The sequence below is a fragment of the Chiloscyllium plagiosum genome, unplaced genomic scaffold (assembly GCF_037043375.1).
Source record: "Chiloscyllium plagiosum isolate Xiang-an unplaced genomic scaffold, Cpla_swu_hap1 HiC_scaffold_8, whole genome shotgun sequence".
Taxonomy (NCBI): domain Eukaryota; kingdom Metazoa; phylum Chordata; class Chondrichthyes; order Orectolobiformes; family Hemiscylliidae; genus Chiloscyllium; species Chiloscyllium plagiosum.
Window position 1 is genome coordinate 2,551,697 of NW_028270146.1, and position 18,717 is coordinate 2,570,413.

Consider the following 18,717-nt stretch of genomic DNA (forward strand, 5'->3'; position numbering starts at 1 on the left):
ATGGGGTTGCTACCAGGGATTTTGATGTTGTGGCCATTTCAGAGACATGGCTAGAGGAGGAACAGGAATGGTTGTTGCAGATTCCAGGATTTAGATGTTTCAGCAAGAACAGAGAAGATGGTAAAAGAGGCGGGGGTGTGGTATTGTTAATCAAGAGTAGTGTTACAGCAGCTGAAATAATGTTTGAGGACTCGTCCACTGAGGTAGTTTGGACTGAAGTTAGAAACAGGAAAGGAGCGGTCACCATGTTGGGAGTTTTCTGTTGGCCTCTTGAAAAATGTCCATACGACAGAGGAGGAAGTGCTGGATGTCTTGAAACACATAAAAGTGGATAAATCCCCAGGACCTGATCAGGTGTACCCTAGAACTCTGTGGGAAGCTCAGGAAGTGATTGCTGGACCACTTGGTGAGATATTTGTATCATCGATAGTCACAGGTGAGATGCCAGAAGACTGGAGGTTGGCTAATGTTGTACTACTGTTTAAGAAAGGTGGTAAGGACAAGCCAGGGAACTATAGATCGGTGAGCCTGACGTCAGTGTTGGGCAAGTTGAAGGAGGGAATCCTGAGAGACAGGATGTAGATGTATTTGGAAAGGCAAGGTTTGATTAGGAATAATCAACATGGCTTTGTGCGTGGGAAATCATGTCTCACAAACTTGATTGAGTTTTTTAAAGAAGTAATAAAGAGGATTGATAAGGACAGAGAAGTAGATCTATATGGACTTCAGTCAGGCATTCAACAAGGTTCCCCACGGGAGAATAGTTAGCAAGGTTAGATCTCATGGAATACAGGGAGAACTAGCGATTTAGATACAGAACTGGCTCGAAGGTAGAAGACAGAGAGTGGTGATGGAGGGTTGTTTTTCAGACTGGAGGCTGGGTGCACTACTTTTGATCATTTATATAAATCATTGAATATGAGCATAAGGGAGGTATAGTTAGTAAGTTTGCAGGTGACACCAAAGTTGGAGGTGTTGTGGACAGCGAAGAAGGTTACCTTGGAATACAACGGGATCTTGGTCAGATTGGTGTGGCACAATGGCTCAGTGGTTAGCACTGCTGCCTCACAGCACCAGGGACCCAGGTTCGATTCTGGCCTCGGACAATTGTTCGTGTGGAGTTTGCATGTTCTCCCTGTGTCTACGTGGGTTTCCTCCAGGTGCTCCCGTTTCCTTCCACAGTCCAAAGATGTGCCAGTCAGGTGAATTGGCCATGCTAAATTGCCCGTAGCGTTACGTTAATTAGTCAGAGGGAATGGGGTCTGGGTGGGTTACTCTTTTGACGGTCAGTGTGGACTTGTTGGACCGAAGAGCCTGTTTCCACACTGTAGGGGAAGCTAATCTAATCTAATCAGATGGGCCAATGGGCTGAGGAGTGGCAGATGGAGTTTAATTCAGATAAATGTGAGGTGCTGCATTTTGGGAAAGCAAATCTCAGCAGGATTTATACACTTAATGGTAAGGTCCTAGGGAGTGTTGCTGAACAAAGAGACCTTGGAGTGCAGGTTCATAACTCCTTGAAAGTGGAGTTGCAGGTAAATAGGATAGTGAAGAAGGCATTTGGTATGCTTTCCTTTATTGGTCAGAGTATTGAATGTAGGAGTTGGGAGGTCATGTTACGGCTGTACAGGACATTGGTTAGGCTACTTTTGGAATATTGCATGCAATTCTGGCCTCCTTCCTATCGAAAGGATGTTGTGAACTTGAAGGGGTTCAGAAAAGATTTACAAGGATGTTGCCAGGGTTGGAGGATCTGAGCTTCAGGGAGAAGCTGAACAGGCTGGGGTTGTTTTCCCTGGAGCATCGGAGGCTGAGGGGTGACCTTATAGAGTTTTATAAAATCATGAAGGGCATGGATAGGATAAATAGACAAAGTCTTTTCCCTGGGGTCGGGGAGTCCAGAACTAGCGGGCATAGGTTTAGGATGAGAGGAGAAAGATATAAAAGAGACCTAAGGGGCAACTTTTTCACGCAGAGGGTGATGCATGTGTGAAATAAGCTGCCAGAGGAAGTGGTGGAGGCTGGTACAATTGCAACATATAAAAGGCATCTGGATTATATGAATAGGAAGGGTTTGGAAGGATATGGGTTGGTGCTGGCAGGTTGGGCTAGATTGGGTGGGATATCTGGTCGGCACAGATAAGTTGGACCAGTGTCTGAGTCCGTGCTGTACATCTCTATGACTCGTAATTGTTCCAGAGATGTAGACGAAAGGAGAGCAAAGATGATTCTGGATTGGAGCAAGAGTAATAGGGTAATTGTTATGGGGGACTTTAACTTCCCCAGTATTGACTGGGAATACTATAGTTCAAGGAGTTTAGATGAGTCCGTTTTTGTTCAATGTGTGCAGGAGGGTTTTCTGACACAGTATATAGACAGGCCAACAAGGGGCGATGTCATATTGGATTTGGTACTGGGGAATGAACCTGGCCAGGTGTTAGACTTGGAGGTAGGTGAGCACTTTGGTGACAGTGACCACAATTTGGTTATGTTTATAATAGCAATGGCCAGGGATAGATATATACTGCAGGGCAAGAGGTATAACTGGGAGAAAAGCAATTATGATGTTATTAGGCAAGATTTAGGATGCATAGGATGGGGAAGGAAACTGCAGGTGATGGACAAAGTTGAAATGTGGAGCTTATTCAAGGAACAGCTACTGCGGGTCCTTGATAAGTATATACCTATCAGGCAGGGAGGTAGTTGTCGAGAGAGGGAGCCATGGTTTACTAAAGAAGTTGAAGCTCTTGTCAAGAGGAAGAGGAAGGTTTATGTGAGGATGAGGCGTGAAGGCTCAGTTAGTGTACTTGAGAGTTATAAGTTAGCCAGAGAAGATCTAAAGAGAGGGCGAAGAAGAGCCAGTAGGGGACATGAGAAGTTGTTGGCAGATAGGATCAAGGAAAATCCTAAGGCCGTCTATAGGTATATCAGGAATAAAAGAATGACTAGAGTAAGACGAGGGCTAATCAAAGACAGTAGTGGGAGGTTGTGTGTGAAATCTGAGGACATAGGGGAAGCGTTTAATGAATACTTTTCATCAGTATTCACATTGGAAAAGGGTAATGTTATTGAGAATACGGAGATACAGACTACAGGATTAGATGGGATTGCGGTTGACAAAGAGGAGGTTTTAGCAATTTTGGATGATCTGAAAATAGATACGTACCCTGGGCCGGATGGGATTTATCCTCAGATTCTCTGGGAAGTCAGGGAGGAGATTGCAGAGCCTTTGGCTTTGATCTTTATGTCACCATTGTCGACAGGAATAGTGCCAGAAGACTGGAGGATAGCAAATGTTGTTCCCTTGTTCAAGAAGGGAAGCCGGGGTAACCCTGGTAATTATAGACCAGTGAGCCTTCTTTCGGTGTGGGTAAGGTGTTGGAAAAGGTTATAAGAGATAGGATTCATAATCATCTAGAAAGGAATAATTTGATTAGGGATAGTCAGCACGGTTTTGTGAAGGGTAGATTATGCCCAACTAACCTTATTGAGTTCTTCGAGAAGGTGACAAAACAGGTGGATGAAGTTAAGGCGGTTGATGTGATGTGCATAGACTTCAGTAAGGCATTTGATAAGGTTCCTCATGGTAGGCTATTGCACAAAATACGATGTTTCAGGATTGAAGGTGATTTAGCGGTTTGGATAAGAAATTGGCTAGCTGAAAGAAGACAGAGGGCGGTGGTTGATGGGAAATACTCATCCTGGAGCTCAGTTACCAGTGGTTTACCACAAGATTCTGTTTTGAGGCCACTGCTGTTTGTCATTTTTATAAATGACCTGGATTTGAGTGTAGAAGGATGGGTTAGTAAGGTAGGCAGAGTTGTGGATAGTGCCGAAGGATGTTGTGGGTTACAGAAGAACATAGATAACATGCAGAGCTGGGCTGAGAAGTGGCAAATGGAGTTTCCTGGTATGGAAAGAAGGTCTTACGAGGAAAGGCTAAGGGAGCTGAGACTGTTTTCTTTGGAGAGAAGAAGATTGGGAGGTGACTTAATTGAGACATATAAGATAATCAGAGGGTTAGATAGGGTGGATAGTGATGGCTAGCACGAGGGGACATAGCTTTAAATTGAGGGGTGATAGATATAGGACAGATATCAGAGGTAGTTTCTTCACTCAGAGTAGTAGGGGCGTGGAACAGCCTGCCTGCAACAGTAGTAGTCTCGCCGATGTTAAGGGCATTTAAATGGGCATCAGATTAATTTCACAGGTTGGCGCAACATCGAGGGCCAAGGGGCCTGTACTCCGCTGTAACGTTCTATGTTCAATATATTTCATCTGCCAGACCTTTGCCCACTCACTCAGTATATATATGTTCCTCTGCTAAGTTTCACAGTCCTCTGCACACTTTGTTCTGCTACTCATCTGAGTGTCATCGGCGAATGTTGACACTGTACACGTGGTCCCCAAATCATTGATGTAAATTATAAATAATTATGGTCCCAACACCGATTTCTGAGGCACACCACTAGTTACTAATTGCCAGCCAGAATAGAACTCATTTATTCCCACTCTTTGCATCCTTTAGTCAATCAATCCTATATCCACGCTAATACTCTACCCCTAACACAATGCATCCTTGTTTTATGTAGCAGCCTCATGTGCGGTACCTTGTCAAAGGCCCTTTGGAAATCTAGGTACACCACATCCACTGGGTCCCCATTGTCCTTGCTTGAAATGTCTTCATAGAATTCCAAAAGATTTGTGAAGCATGACCTGCCCTTCATGAACCCATGCTGCGTCTGTACAATGGGACAATTTATTTTGAGATGCCCTGCTATTTCTTCCTTGATAATAGACTCAAGCATCTTCCCCACTACAGAGATTAAGCTCACTGGTCTATAATTCCCCATCTTTTGACTACTTCCTTTTTTAAACAATGGTGTCATATTTGCTATTTTTCAATCTGCTGAGACTGCCCCAGAGTCCAGCGAACTTTGGAAAATTGCCACCAGTCACCTGCAATTTCTCCCACTATCTCTTTTAGTACCCTGGGATGCATTCCATCCAGGCCAGGAGACTTATCTATCCTTAGCTCCATTAGCTTACCCAACACTAGCTGTTCCATTATAATGATAGTTTCCAGGTCCTCACCCACCTCCGTCTCTTTGTCACTTACTGGCATGTTATTCATGTCCTGCACTGTGAAGACCGACACACAGTACCTGTTCAATGCCTCAGTCATTTCATCATCTCCCAGAACTAACTGCTCCTTCTCATCCTCTAAAGGACCAACGTTTACTTTAGCCACTCTTCTTTGTTTTATATATTTACAGAAACTTTTGCTGTCAGTCTTTATATTCTGTGCTAGTTTTTTCTCATATTCGATCTTACTTTCCTTTATTGCTGTTTTTGTGGCTTTCTGTTGCCCTTTAAGGTTTTCCCAATCTCTAGATTTCTGCTGTTTTTGACACTTTGTATGTCTTCTCTTTCACTTTGACTGCCTGCCTTATTTCCTTCAACACCCATGGCAGATTACCCCTCCTCTTATAGTCCTTCGTTCTCACCAGAATATACTTTCGGTGAGCACTTTTAAAAATGTCTTTGAAGGTCCTCCACTGCTTGTCAACTGTCGCACCATAAAGTCTCTGTTCCCAGTCTACTTTAGCCAGGTCCTCCCTCATTCTATCATAGTCCCCCTTGTTTAAGCACAGGACCCTGGATTGGATTTTGTCTACACAGTCTCCATCTGTTTTCTGAATTCAACCATACTGTGATCACTGCTTCCAAGAGGATCCTTGACTCTGAGGTCACTAATTATTCCTGTCTCATTACATAGGACCAGATCTAGAATAGCTTGCTCCCTCGTTGGTCCCATTACATGCTGTTCAAGAAAACTATCACAGATACACTCAACAAACTCTTTCTCAAAGCTACCCTGACTGAGCTGGTTCGACCAATCGACATGTAGATTAAAATCCCCATGATAATAGATGTACCATTTTTGCAGGCATTAGTTATTTACTTGTTTTTGCCCGCCCCAATGTGATGTTATTATTTGGTTGCCTATGCACTATGCCGATCAGTGAGTTTTTCTTCTTGGAATTCCTCATTTCCACCCAAATGGATTTGACCTCATGCTCCATTGCACCTATATCATCTTTCAGTACTGCCATGATGTCATCCTTGAATATTAGAGTGACATTACCTCCCTTGCAATCCTGTCTGTCCTTCCACATAGCCTAGTACCCCTGGATATTTAATTCCCAGTCATGCCCTTCCTGCAATCATGTTTCTGTGATGGCTGCCAAATCATATTCATTCACGATGATTTGTGCCGTTACCTCATCAACCTTGTTACGGATGCTACGAGGATAGGTTTAGGGTGAGAGGGGAAAGATTTTAAAGAGACCTAATGGGCAGCCTTTTCACACAGAGCATGGTGGGTGTATGGCATGAGCTGCGAGAGGAAGTGGTGGAGGCTGATACAATTGCAGCATTTAAAAGGCACCTGGATGGGTATATGAATAGAAAGGGTTTAGAGGGATATGGGCCAGGTGCTGGCAAATGGGACTGGATTAGATTAGGGTATCTTGTCGACATGGACAAGTTGGACCAAAGGTTCTGTTTCCGTGGTGTACATCTCTATGAATGCATCCAGGAAAAAGTTGTTCTTTATGCAGAAGAGAGGGGGGTAAGGAGTAAATGATAGGTGGGGGTAGAGCCCAAAGAGAGAGAAGATCAATTGAGCAGACAAAGGAGTGAATAACAATCAAGCTCGGAGGGGGAATAGCTATTAATATAGTCTGTTAGTGGCTAACAATGTATGAAATAGCAGCCCATGTGATAACAAGGCCTGGTGTGTGTGTGTGGTGTGGGTTTGGGGTAAGGACATGGGAGAAGGTGCCTCAAGCCCGAGAATGGTTGAATTCGACATTGAAGGCTGCAGGTTACCCAATGGAAAATGAGGCGCTTTTCTTCTAGCTTGTCCTAAGCTTCATTGCTGCGCTGCAGCAAGTCTGAGGCAGAGATGTTCACCAGGGAACAGGGTGAGGTGTTGAAGTGATGGGTAGTTGGAAACTCAGGGTCCTGTTTATGGACAGAAGGTAGATGGATGTTCTGAGAAACAGTCACCCAGTCACCCAATAACAAAGCTGCTTGAGGAGACACCTGAGCCAATCAGGCTGTTGGATTTGGGTTCTGGCCTCTGATTGGATGTTTAACTTTCAAACCTTCCTTTCATCAGTTAGCTGGAAATTCCCCTCTCAGTCCTTTTGGATTCCTCACCAATTTCCCCACCCATAATACAGACAGAAGGCAGAGAGTGGTTGTAGATGGAAAGTATTCTGCCTGGAGGTCAGTGTTGAGTGGGGTCCCTCAGGGCTCTGTTCTTGGGCCCCTGCTCTTTGTAGTTTTTATAAGTGACTTGGATGAGGAGGTTGAGGGGTGAGTTAGTAAATTTGCAGATGACACTAAGGTTGGAGGGGTCTTCGAGGGCTATTGCAGACTGTAGCGCGACATAGACAGGATGCAAAGCTGGGCTGAGAAATGGCAGATGGAGTTCAACCTGGATAAATGCGAAGTGATGCATTTTGGAAGGTCGAACTCAAATGCTGAATATAGGATTAAAGACAGGATTCTTGGCAGTGTGGAGGAACAGAGGGATCTGGGTGTGCAAGTACATAGATCCCTCAAAGTTGCCACCCAAGTGGATAGGGTTGTTAAGAAAGCATATGGTGTTTTGGCAATCATTAACAGGGGGATCGAGTTTAAGAGCCGCGAGGTTTTGCTGTAGCTCTATAAAATCCTGGTGAGACCACACTTGGAATATTGTGCTCAGTTCTGGTCGCCCTACTATAGGAAAGACACAGAGGCTTCGGAGAGGGTGCAAAGAAGGTTTACCAGGATGCTGCCTGGACTGGAGGGCTTGTCTTATGAAGAGAGGTTGAATAAGCTCGGACTTTTCTCTCTGGAGAGAAGGAGAAAGACAGGAGACCTGATCGAGGTATACAAGATAATGAGAGGAATAGATAGAGTCAAAATCCAGAGACTTTTCCTCAGGGCAAGATTGACTGGTACGAGGAATCATAGTTTGAAGATATTAGGAGGAAGGTATAAGGGAGACGTCAGACATAGGTTCTTTACGCAGAGAGTTGTGAATGCATGGAATGCGTTGCCAGCGGTGGTGGTGGAAGCAGAGTCATTGGGGACATTTAAGCGACTACTGGACATGCACATGGATAGCAGTGAGTTGAGGGGTGCGTAGGTTAAGATACTATATTTTACATTAGGATTAAACCTCAGCACAACATCGTGCGCCAAAGGGCCTGTACTGTGCTGTATTTTTCTATCCATCTATCTATCTATTTTATAAATCTCTATAGAGTCACTTCTCAACCGCCTACGCTCTCATGAAAAAGTCCCAGCCTCTCCTTGTAAGTCAAACCCTCTGGTCCCAGCAACAACCTGATAAATCTTTGCTGAATCCTCTCCAATTTATAATATCTTTCTAAAACAGGGTGACCAGAATTGTACACAGTACGCCAAAAGTGGCCCCATCAACGTACTGGACAACCTCAACATGACGTTCCAACTCAAAGGTCTGAATAATGAAGGCCAGCATGCTAAATATCTTCTTACCTAAACTGTCTACCTGTGACACAAACTTCAAACCTGAACCCATAGGTCTCTCTGTTCTACACCACTATCCAGGCTCTACCATTAATTGTATAAGTCCTGCCCCCATTTGTTTTACCAAAATTCAATACCTCACATTTATCCAAATTCATCTGCTACTCCTCAGCCCATTGGTCGAATTGATCATGATCCCTTTGTAATATTAGAAAGGGGGACAGCAGTAGGTGTGGTGGGAGGGAGATGAGAGATGGATGGAATGAGAGACAGAGTGTGAGCAAGATGGTCTTTGAACCAAAATGAGGATATATGTGATGCCACTCTCAGAGAGAGAGATAGTCCCCCCGGAGGGTCTTGACTTCCCCTCCGTGAGGTTTATTTGGGAAGGAAAGACTGCTCTGGGGTGGGGGGGGGGGGGGGGGGGGGGATCCATTGGATCCCACAATATCAGTCTGACTGTGATGTCCCACAACAGGCAGGACCATACTGTGTCCCCTCATACACAGCCCATCCTCCCATCACTCTGAGCAGCTTCGGTCTGCTTACGGCCTGTGTAATCTAGCACACTGTCACTTCTCTGAATCAGAGCCACTCAGCTCTAAACAGGATTCCCAATCCAGGCACTGCTATGTGTGCAGACTGCAGCAATGGCTGGAGTGACTGACCAGAATCTTCCAGCCTTTCAAAGGCCTGAATGGCTTCTTCAGCCCTATGTGACTCTGCAACATCCCAACATCCCGCATTTCCAACACCCCTCCCCCAAGTCCCTCCTCCCTACCTTTTATCTTAGCCTGCTTGGCACACTTTCCTCATTCCTGAAGAAGGGCTCATGCCGGAAACATCGATTCTCCTGCTCCTTGGATGCTGCCTGACCTGCTTTTCCAGCAACACGTTTTCAGCATAAAAGTACAGGCCCTTTGGCCCTCGATGTTGCGCCCACCTCTGAAACCAATCTGAAGCCCATCTATCCTACACTATTCCACTATCATCCATAGGTTTACCCAATAATCATTTAAATGCCCTTAAATTTGGTGAATCTACTATTGTTGCAGGCAGTGTATTCCACACCCCTACTACTCTGAGTAAAGAAACTATCTCTGACATCTGTCTCTATCTATCACCCTTTAATTTAAAGCTCGGTCACCTCCTGCTAGCCATCGCCATCTGAGGAAAAAGGCACTCACTGTCCACCTGATCTAACCCTCTGATTATCTTGTATGTCTCAATTAACTCACCTCTCAAACTTCTTCTCTCCAATGAAAATAGCCTCAAGTCCCTCAGCCTTTCCTCATAAGACCTTCCATCCATACCAGGCAACATCCTAGTAAATCTCCTCTGACCATTTTCCAAAGCTTTCACATCCTATAATGCAGTGACCAGAACTGTATGTACTAGAGTTTTGTACAGCTGCAGCATGGCCTCATGGCTCCGAAACTCAATCCCTCTACCATAAAAGCTAACACACCTTCTTAACAGCCCTATCAACCTGGGTGGCAACTCACAGGGATCTATGTACGTGGACACCGGGATCTCTTTGCACATCTACATTATCAAGAATCTTACCATTAGCCCAGTACTCTTTATTCCGGTTGCTCCTTCCAAAGTGAATCACCTCACACTTTTCTGCATTAAATTCCATTTGCCACCTCTCAGCCCAGCTCTGCAGCTTATCTATGTCTTTCTGTAACCTGCAACATCCTTCTGTACTATCCGCAACTCCACCGACCTTAGTGTCATCCACAAATTTACTAACCCATCCTTCAACACCCTCATCCAGGTCATTTATAAAAATGGCAAACAGCAGTGGACCCAAAACAGATCCTTGCGGTACCCCACTAGTAACTGAACTCCAGGATGAATATTTCCCATCAACCACCACCTTTCAGCTCGCCAATTTCTGATCCAAACCACTAAATCACCTTCAATCCCATGCCTCCGTATTTTATGCAATAGCCTGCCATGGGAACCTTATCAAACGCCTTACTAAAATCTATATACACCACATCAACTGCTTTACCCTCGTCCACCTACCCTTCACAAAACCATGTTGATTATCCCTAATCAACTTATTCCTCTCTGGATGATTATAACTCCCATCCCTGAGAATCAGCTGCCCTTGTTCTTGTTTCAGTTGATTGATCTGTGCTCAGAGTTCATTAGCTGCAACCTCTCAGATTCCTGTTCGAATAAAACAAAGTTCATGACAAATCTCCACATTTCCACAAATACAAACATCTGCCGGAACAGGAACCAGCTAACAGTATTTCAAAACCCTCCGTCATTAAAACTCGGTAAGTAATGTGATGGAAGGTGGGTGTACTACACGCACAGCTGCAACTTTACGAAATGAACACCTGCCACAGGAAACAAGCAGCAACTCAAATCTCCACCAGGAAGGGCCCTGGGAGACTGCATCAGAAACAAACTGCGCACTGAACTGACTAATGGACAGACCCATCACTTCCATAAACAGTTAATTCCTGTTGTAGTAATAGACGTAAAGCATCAGGAAAACACTCACTCGGCAACATCCTCAATTCTCACATTCAATGTGGGTCATACAAAGACCGTGTTTCATGGGTAACCACTGACTGTGAGAATATTGACTCAGTGACTGTCACTAAACCACCTGCTTATTTCTCTTCGGTTCTGAAGAAAAGTCACACCAGACTCAAAATATTAACTCTGATTCTCTCTCCGCAAATGCTGCAAGACCTGCTGAGTTTCTGGTTTTATTTCAGATAAGCAGCAACTATGGTAGTTTGCTTTCATTGAGACAGTATTTCCCACATTCTGCAGGCACTGTGTTCTTTCTTTTCATGTCGACATTGGGCTGCTGTCTTTTTATCGTCCTCTCGTCTCCGTTCATCTTCCTTTTGATCTGGCTGACAAGAATTGTATACTTACCTCTGTACAGCCAATCAGAGAGCAGAGGAGCTGGCTATTCCCGTTATTGCAACTGTGCCCGCCACATCATCATTATCACATTTATAATTATTTGCATTTGAAGTGGTCTACTTGGACTACGGCAAAGTTTTTGGTAAGATTCCTCATTGGAGATTGATAGCGAAAGTAAGACCCATGGGATCCAAGGAAATTTGGCAAACCAGATCCAGAATTGGCTGAGTGGCAGGAAGCAGAGGGTAATCATTGAGGAGGACTTTTGTGTTTGGAAGCCTGTGTCCAGTGGAGTTCCACAAGAATCTTGCTGTTTGTGGTTGATATAAAGGATTTAGATTTGAACTTAGGTGGGTTGATCAGTAAGTTTGTGGATATTATGAAAATTGGTTGGAGTTTTGGACTGATAGGTTGAGGAAACAATCAGAGAGCAGGCTTTTTCAGGTGTTGTGCAACAGGAAAGGATTAACCAAATCTTGGAGAGCAGGGTCCCTTGGGGAAGAGCAACCATAATATGATAGAATTCTTCATTAAGATGGAGGGTGAAGTCATCTGATCTAAAAGTAGGATCCTGAATTTAAATCAAGGGAACTATAAGGGTATAAGGCTTTAATTGGCAAGGATGGAAGGGGGGACCTTACTGAAAGGGATTGATGGTGGTTAGGCAATTGTCATATTTAAAGAACATTTGCACGAATTACAGTAATTATTCTTCCTGTCTAATCCAAACATAAAAGAGGAAAGGTGGCTCAATCACTGCTCACAAAAGAAATTCAGGAGAGTATAAATGCAAAGCGGAGACAAATAAAGTTGTCAGAAAAAGTTGCAAGCCTGGGGATTGGGGGTATTTTAGAATTCTGCAAAAGAGGACAAATAGTTTGATCAAAGGGGATGAGAGTAAATTTACAGGGAACATAAAAACAGGTACAGCAGGTAATAATGAAGGCAAATGGAATTTTGGCATTTATTGTTAAAGGAAGAGTATAAAAAAGAGTGTTGCTGGAACTGTACAAGGCATTAGTGAGACCACACCTGGAGTATTGCATATAAATTTGTTTCCCTTACCTGGGGAGGGATGCAGGGCTGAAACAATGACTCAGTACAGCACAGGGTTAGATACAGGAGTGAAGTCTCACCCCTCTCTTCGAAGGCAGTGTTGGTTTATTGTATGTCACTCTGAGGAACTGTCAAGGTGAGATGATTGCAGTGATGTGCTGGAGAGTTGAGATTCTCAGATCCTCCTTTTGGTATCTGTGGATAATCTGGACAATGTTTTAGTGACTGAGGATGATCCAGCAATAATTGAGGGATCTGGATTCAGTCCCAGCATCACCTCCATCCAGCTGTCTCAGTCATTTAGAAAGCTGTAAGACACAGTGTGTGACAGAGCTCACGATGAAACAAACTAACTCTGCCCAAAGGCAGCAACTGGCAGGAACCAGAGTAACTCCATCAGCTACAACCCAGTGACTGCACTCCACAGCTTTTACTGCGAGATTAACAAATAAAAGCTGACCAACACCAACTAACCAGCACTGACTGACCAACACTGACTGACCATTGCTGACTGATCCTCAATAACCATCACTGACTGACTGACCCCAACTGACCAATACCGACTGACCAGCACTGACTGACCATCACAGACTGACCCTCACTGACCAACACTGACTTACCAGCACTGACTGACCATCACTGATTGACCAGCACTAACTGTCCATCACTGACCAACACTGACTGACTAACACTGACTGACCAATGCTGACTGACCCTCACTGACCAAACTGACTGACCCTAACTGTCCATCACTGACTAATACTGACTGACCAATGCTGACTGACCAACACTGACTGACCAGCACTAACTGATCATCACTGACTGACCATCACTGACTGACCAACACTGACTGACCATCACTGACTGACCCTAACTGACAATGCTGACTGACAAACACTGACTGACCAGCACTAACTGACCATCACTGACTGACCATCACTGACTGACAAACACTGACTGACCATCACTGACTGACCCCAACTGACTGACCAATGCTGACTAACCATCACAGACTGACCCTCACTGACCAACACTGACTTACCAGCACTGACTGACCCTCACTGACTATCACTGATTGACCCACACTGACAAACACTGACTGACCAACACTGACTGACCAGCACTAACTGTCCATCACTGACCAACACTGACTGACCAATGCTGACTGACCCTCACTGACTGACCAACACTGAATGACCATCACTGACTGACCCTAACTGACAATGCTGACAGACCCTGACTGACCAACACTGACTGACCAGCACTAATTGACCATCACTGACTGACCAACACTGACTGACCATCACTTACTGACCCTAACTGACAATGCTGACTGACCCTGACTGACCCTGACTGACTGACCAGCACTAACCCTCCATCACTGACTGACACTCACTGACCAACACTGACCCTAACTGACCAATGCTGACTGACCAACCATCACTGACTGACCATCACTGACTGACCAACACTGACTGACCATCACTGACTGACCCCAACTGACCAATGGTAACTGACCAACACTCTCAGACCAACACTGACTGACAATCACTGACTGACCATCACTGACTGACCAACATTGACTGACCAACACTGACTGACCATCACTGACTGACCCTCACTGACCAACACTGACTGACCACCACTGACTGACACTGACTGACCAACACTGACTGACCATCACTGACTGACCCTCACTGACCAACACTGACTGACCATCACTAACTGACCAATGCTGACTGACCCTCACTGACTGACCCTCACTGACTGACTTTAACTGACCAATTCTGACTGACCCTCACTGACCAACACTGACTGACCAATACTGAATGACCGACACTGACTAACCAACACTGACTGACCATCACTGACTGACCAGCACTGACCATCACTGATTGACCATCACTCAGATTCACTTCTTTCTGAGAAGAAACTCCTCCACATTCCTGTCTGAAATGTATGACCCCTTATTCTGAGATGATGCCCTCTAGTGCCAGACTCTCCCACAAGGGAACAACCCCTCCACATCGAACCCTGTGAAGTCCCACTAAGAATATGGTCTGTTTCAATAAGGTTGCCTCTTAATCTTCTAAGCTCCAATGGGTAAAGACCCCAAACATACTCAATCTCTTCTCAAAAGTCAGTCTGTCTAAACCCGGGATCAGTCGAATGAACCTTCTCTTGTAATGACTGTTGCTTTTTGTGTATTTAATATCTAGGGATTGAAATGAGAAAGTGTGGTTTGAAAACCAGTGATTGAAACAATGGCTGCAATTTTAAAAGTGAGCAACCTGACAGTCACACCAGGAATTTTGTAAATGATTGTGTGAACAATCAGCAATTGCAAAGTTACAGACCATTGGAGCTGGGGAGGGGGTTACTGATGAAGTTTTCACTGACAACAAAAAGTTGTTTACTCGAGGGACTAGTGTCCAGTTATCAATGACAGAGACGTGTATATATATGCCAAGAACTCTGTGATTGGTTCTCAGGTAACTAAGCAGTAGGGGACAAGTTGCAGAGAGAGAATTGTTTCATTCTTTCCCAGCTCAGGAGCAGTCTCTCTGTTCTCTTTAATCAAAACTGTTAACCTGAAGAAACCGAGTTTATCTTTCTTACAACAGCTGTTGTAAACTGTGACTTTTAACTAATAAGTGAGAGGCTTTTGATAAGGGAACCAACCAATTTGTGTCTCTCACTAACTAGTGGAAACATCTGGAGAAAAATGACTGAAGAAATGTGCTGGCCAGCAGAAGAGTTAAGATCATCTCAACAACAGAACCTGAGATCAAAGACTGGACCGTGTCTTCAATCTTTCCTTTCTGCCTATATCCTATATCAACCTGTCTTTTTGTATGTATGTGTGTGTAAAGAAGAGTTCATAAGGGAATTGGAGTTTTGGTTAGTAGTGTTGTATGCTGATGCTTTTTGTTTACCAATAGCCAAAGTCTAATTACTTGGCATAAATAATAATTCTTAATCAGTTTGGAAACATAGTCTGTGCTGGGTCAGAAAATCAGGTAAATCTGGAAACTTTGTGTATTATAGAAAATCTCCAACGTCCGTAATGACTCCAGAAATATTGGGGTTTGATTTCTAGGGCATTACCCTAGTAAGGAGTAACATTCTGGTTTGTCTCCAATGTTAGTCCTTTATATATGCTGCTTGTTACCTCCTCAAAGAACTCTGGTAAGTTTATCACACATGATTTCTACTCCATGAAGTCATGCTGATGCTGCTTGATTATATTGTGTTTTTTTCTAAATGCTCTGCTATAACATCTTTTTATAAGACTCTAACATTTCTTCAATATCAGGTGTTAAATTAACTGCCTAAAATTATTTTTTGACTCCCTCTTTTAAAAAGTGTTACATTGGCAGTTTCCCAGTCCTCTGGGAGTTTTCCAGAATCTAATGATTTCTGCAAAAATACTACCAGTGCATCCATTATCTCTGTAGCTACTGTGATATAAACTGTGGGAGTTATACATATAATTTTTATGGTGTCACAGTGGCTCAGTGGTTAGCATTGCTGCCTCACAGCACCAGGGACCCTGGTTTGATTCCTGCCTTGGGTGACTGTCTGTGTGGAGTTTGCACATTCTCCCCATGTCTGCATGGGTTTCCTCAGGGTGCTCCGGTTTCCTCCCACAGTCCAAAGATGTGCAAGTCAGGTGAATTGGCCATGCTAAATTGCCCATAGTGTTAGGTGCATTAGTCAGGGGTAATGTAGGGGTATGGGTCTGGGTGGGTTACTCTTCGGAGGGTTGGTGTGGACTTGTTGAGCTGAAGGGCCTGTATCCATACTGTAGAGAACCTAATCAAATATAATTTGTAAAAGTTTTTATACATGTATTTTTTGTTATTTTGTAAGTGCTTGGGTCTGTTTATGAACTAGAGGGCATAGGTTTAGGGTGAGAGGGGAAAGATATAAAAGAGACCTAAGGGGCAACGTTTTCATGCAGAGGGTGGTACGTATATGGAATGAGCTGCCAGAGGATGTGGTGGAGGCTGGTACAATTGCAACATTTAAGAGGCATTTGGATGGGTATACGAATAGGAAGAGTTTGGAGAGATATGGGCCGGGTGCTGGCAGGTGGCTCTAGATTGGTTGGGATATCTGGTCAGCATGGACGGGTTGGACTGAAGGGTCTGTTTCCATGCTGTACATCTCTATGACTCTATCAGTTAGTAATTCATAGATTTTTCTGCATGGCTGAACTGTTTAGTTAACTTGTAAGTATTTCTGTAACCATAGTAATTCATTTTAAAAACAGGAGGGTGCACTAATAGACTTTTGCTTATTTGACATTGTTTGCAACCAGCTGTAAATATTGGGGCTTCACAGTTCTGCAATCTGGGCTTTTTTAAACTGAAGGGAAACATGATCCACGGCTGAGAGACTTCTAGTTTCACTATTGACATTGGTTAATGTTTTAGTCTTGTGACCTTGAACAGGATGGCAGCAGAGATGTACTTCAGAGAATGGAATGCTAGATTGAGTGAAATAGATTACCTTGGAGTGAGAAGTTAGTGTTAGTTCTAGACCAGAAGTTTTGGGATGACAACCGAGAAATGATTATTCAAACTGAGGACAGTGAAGCTCAGGTGTATGATCATTTTATGAAGAAGCTATCTGCAGCTCCAATCTAATAGTTGAAGTTAACAGTGATTTAAACCTACCTCCGTGTCAGGTACAGGGACACTGGTGTATTGGATAAATGGTGTTTTGGATTCTATACAAAATCTGATTTGTTTCTTTTCAATTTATGAATAAATGTTTTAGGCTAAATGGGATTATACTTTAAAAATATGTTTAAAATATTTATTTTTTAAGTAGATAGTTTGGAGTATTCAAATTTTATTATCATTTTGTTGTTATAAAAAAAATTCCATCACTGTGTGTTATGTTTGCTCCTTAAATATTTAGTAATTTTGGGATGCTATCACTGCCTTCTCCTGTGAAGACTGATGCAAAGTATTTGTTCAACACCTTTGCAATTTCCTGGTTTCTCATTATTTCCGCAACCTCATTCTCTGAGGACCCAGTGTTCACTTTGGCTTCTCTCTTTGTTTATATTTATTTAAAGAAGCTCTTGTGGTCCATCTTGATATTACTGGCTAGGTTAACCTCAATTTTTATTGTCTCTCTCTCTCTATTATGGCTGAAAATGTGTTGCTGGAAAAGCGCAGCAGGTCAGGCAGCATCCAAGGAGCAGGAGAATCGATGTTTCAGGCATGAGCCCTTCTTCAGGAAAGAAGGGCTTATGTTTTCCTGAAGAAGGGCTTATGCCCGAAACGTCGATTCTCCTGCTCCTTGGATGCTGCCTGACCTGCTGTGCTTTTCCAGCAACACATTTCCAGCTCTGATCTCCAGCATCTGCAGGCCTCACTTTCTCCTAGAAGATTCTTTCTCTGTTATGTTTTGATTATATTTAGTAGAGTTTAAAACTTTCCCATTCCTCTGGTTTCCTGTTCCAGGAATGTCAGCAGCAGCGGGGATGTTCCCCTTCCCAGGGTGGGGAGGTCAGCAGTGGTGGGAGTATAACTCCGCTAATAGTGAATATAATTCCACTAATTAAGGGCATAATTCCATCACTTGCAGACGTAAATCTACTAATTACAGATATCATTTCAATAATTACAGATATAATTCCACAAATTGTGTGTACAGTTCTGCGAATTATGGATGTAAGTCCATGCAGTATGAATATACTTCTAATCATCAATATAATTCCATTAATTACTGAACCCGGGTTCAAATCATGCCAAGGCAGATGGTGAAATTTCAATTCAATAAACATTTGGAAATAAGGGTCTAATGTTGATCGAGGAGAAAGTGAGGTCTGCAGATGCTGGAGATCAGAGCTGAAAATGTGTTGCTGGAAAAGCGCAGCAGGTCAGGCAGCATCCAAGGAACAGGAGAATCGATGTTTCGAGTATAAGCCCTTAGAAGGGCTCATGCCCGAAACGTCGATTCTAATGTTGATCATAAATCTATGGTGCACTGTGGGCAAATCTCATCTGGTTCATTAATATCCTTTAAGGAAGATGCCATCCTTACCCGTTCTGGCCTACATGTGACTCAGACCCAGAGCAATGTGGGTGACTCTCAACTGCCCTCTGGGCAACAGATGCTGGCCGAGCATCCCGTGAATGAAGAAATTACCGCTAATTGTGAATCAAATTC